The sequence below is a fragment of the Pundamilia nyererei genome, unplaced genomic scaffold (genome assembly GCF_000239375.1).
Source record: "Pundamilia nyererei isolate P.nyererei 1_Seehausen unplaced genomic scaffold, PunNye1.0 scaffold00067, whole genome shotgun sequence".
Lineage (NCBI taxonomy): Eukaryota > Metazoa > Chordata > Actinopteri > Cichliformes > Cichlidae > Pundamilia > Pundamilia nyererei.
This window is the reverse complement of record NW_005187468.1, coordinates 3,180,822-3,184,440: the sequence shown is the minus strand read 5'-3', so window position 1 is coordinate 3,184,440 and position 3,619 is coordinate 3,180,822.

Below are 3,619 nucleotides of genomic sequence, written 5' to 3'. Positions count from 1 at the left end.
GATTTTTTTTTCACATTCTGTCTCTCACAGTTGAAGTGTACCTCTGGTGCAAATTACTGACCTCTGTCATCATTTTAAGTGGGGGAACTTGCACAATCAGTGGCTGACTAAATACTTTTTTGCCCCACTGTACATTAAATTGAACTGAATACATTAGTTGACTTGATGATTCAATGTGGAAATACTGAAACAATATTGTCTCTTCATCACTGACAAGTTTATTTTTAGCACTTTGTAAAGTCATTGATCTGCACTTGGACCAAGAGGTTTTTGTCAAACCCCTCTCATCACATCAAATTTTTCCCCATACATCCTCATCCATTACACTGAACACTGAATCTCTTTGAGGTTGCTTCTTTACATAACGCACACCAGTGACTGTACAGCTGTCCACTCATCCAACATCATTGTTTAATCTGCTGATGATGCAATTGTTGTTGAGCTAATCTCAGGTGAAAGTGAGTCCGCATACAGAGATGAGATGTGCCCATCAGCAGTAGCGGTTTTTGATAGGGGCAACATGGGCGGTTGCCCAGTCTCAGTCTCTCACTGAACGTGCTCCTGTAACTAGCCAGTACTTCATGGAGTGGGTGGGAGGTATTATTCATGATTGTCCTTATCTTGGACAACATCTGCCTCTCAGACACCACCCTGACAGAGTCCAGCTCCATCCCCACAACATTACTGGCCTTGTGGATCAGTTTATTTAGTCTGTGGGCATCTGTGACCCTCAACCTGCTGCCCCAGCATGCAACAGCATAGAAGATAGCACTGACCACAACAGAGATACGACAAGATAACATTAATTAGTAGGGATAGTGAAAATGTCTGTTTACGTTTGTTAGCCACTTGGCTATAGTAAACAGTAGACACTGATGTAGCTTACTGAATCTTTTGGATTGTGTTCAGCACAATATTAAGGTGCATTAGTCATTGTCAGTTATTGATTTGTTCCAATAACAGTAAAATATGTTATTGTACAATCTTTAATATATTGAATGTGTGGTTGAGGGGTGTGGGGTGGGGCGGGGTGGAGGGTGCGGGGGGCGGGGTGGTCGGGTGCCAGAGGGGGTGTTCCAGGGCACCAAACAGGCTAAGACCGCCACAGTGTGGTGTTCAGTGAACATAGTAGCTTAGAATACCTTTAGGACTAAAGCGTTGATACTGAAATACAGGAAAAGCTTGACTCAAACCAAACGTCATTTTGTATTGACTGTGGAGAGCTTGTGAGTTCCTCAGTGAGACTCCACTTTCTGCTGTTATAACATAATTCACATCAGTGTGGTAGGCATGCTACTCTGTGGCAGAAAAAAATGGTGCTGCAAGCACTGGTGGAGAAAAAACCAGCGGTTGCTATCTGTCAACCCTAGAGAACATTGCCACCTCAGACCACAAAACGTCATCAGGGACTGCTCTCTTTCCAGTTAGGGACTTATTCTTCGTCTAAAACATGCACCTCTAGATTGTGACACCCTTTCTTTCCAAAAGCTATCTGTGTTCTGAACACTTGCATCCACCAATAAATAAATGTGCCGATAACTGACTCATGCTGCAACTTTTTTATTTCAATAAAGCTACAAAATGCAGGTGTAAAATGTCACATTAATAAAACACTAGGGTTGATTTTTTTTTGTTCACATTGGGTAACATAAGAAAAAGTCTGAATTTAAACATGGGAGCATAGTGTTTGAGGGGCTGTCAGAAGACACAAAAACATGTATGATGTTACACAATAGCTTAATTTTCCAGGAGACCTTCGGTTGAGACAGATGTAACCACAACAGTATTCAGTTCCTCTCAAACGAACTGCTTTTCAAAAATAACACTTGTACCGTGAGGGGATATGGCTCACTCAGACTATCCAGCCTCTGTCTAGTTTATGACTCATTTTTTAACTGAATTTTTCAATTTGCATTTGAATGTTCTTGAACCTCACTATGCAATTATCTACTGCTTAAACATACCTTTTTTTTTTATGTGTTCACCTTAGTTTCAAACTTGTGGACTGACTGTCTTTTGGTGTCATTGGTGCCCAAACCTCATAAACTTTTAAAGTTTTTTAAAGTCTGCATAGAGACATCGTCTGCAGGAAATCCTATCTACCACATTTCAAGCAAACGATATATTCTGATGTCATCCCCTTAAACCTATTAAACACAAAGATAAATGCAAATAATGTCACATCCTGTCTTCTTTAAAGCCTGCACAATCATAAAGCCTTCAGTATCTCTTTCACCAGCCTTCATCAGCTTGTATCCTGTTTTTATAAAAGTTCAGAAGGTAAGTCTTGTTTGCTCTATTTATACATATATATATATATAATATTTTAGTGAGTTGACATGGCTCACTCAGTTAATCCAGCTTTAGTAGTTTTAACTGAGTGACTTTAATTAAGTCGCCCACTGCTTGCTAACACGCTTTTTAAAATTTTTTCATCTTACCTCAATTTAAAATTTATACCCTGAAGTGTCCGTGGAGTCTTTTAGTATTTAGTACACTAATTTAGTAAAACAGTTTTAGCATTTACTTTTAATTCACTTCCGAGAGCCTTTGAAGTACCTCTAACATTGCTTCTGCACACAGCTTATATCCTGTTGTCATCCTTTAAACCAGGGGTGGGGGAACTCGAGGCCTTAATGGCCAGTGTCCTGCAGGTTTCAGATGTGTCCTTGATCCAACACAGCTGATTGTAATGGCTAAATTACTTCAACATGTCTTGAAGTTCTCCAGACTCCTGGCAATGAACTAATCATTTGATTCAGGTGTGTTGATCCAGGGTGATATCTAAAACCTGCAGTACACCGGCCCTTGAGTAATATGTAATGCATGTTTATAGAGATCTTTCGTTTTCAGTGAGGGATGGTTTTTTTTTCCCCCCAGAAATCTTTTATGTATTTTTTCATTGCCTCCCTACAGGTTTACATTTTGCCAGGAATGTCATTGCTAAAATAAAAGGGAAAAAAAAGAGCACAATTATTAATCTCACTGAGGAAAACACTAAATGGATTTAACCTCTATAATCTAGCATGAAAATACTGAAAATACCACAAAGCTGATAAACTTTGTTTTATGCAAGAACGCACTCTTGGCTGGAAACCTGAAGGTTGACATAGCTCACTTCCAGGTGCAAAGTTCCAGGAAGACAGCTCTCTGTTTTTCTTGCTTATTTTTTTATTATAGAAAACTGCATGTGGCACCATGGTGAAGTGGTTCACACATACTGGTGGTGGTCAGAGGGCCCGGTGGCGCCAGTGTCCGGCAGCCTCGCCTCTGTCAGTGCACCCCAGGGCAGCTGTGGCTACAATGTAGTTTGCCATCACCAGTGTGTGAATGTGTGAATGACTGAATGTAGTGTAAAGCGCTTTGGGGTCCTTAAGGACTTGAAAAAGCGCTATACAAATGCAGGCCATTTACCATTTGCCTGACATGCAAAACCTGCTCAGTATGTGCCTAGATAAATGGTAGTGCATCAGGAAGGTTATTTGCCATAAAAAAAAACCTCTGCCATATCAAATATCACATATGCAGACCCACTTTTTGTGATGAATCTTTCAGAAATAAGGGAGCAGCTGAAAGTCAGATCTGTTTTACAGGGAACTTCAGTGGCACACAGTTTGGA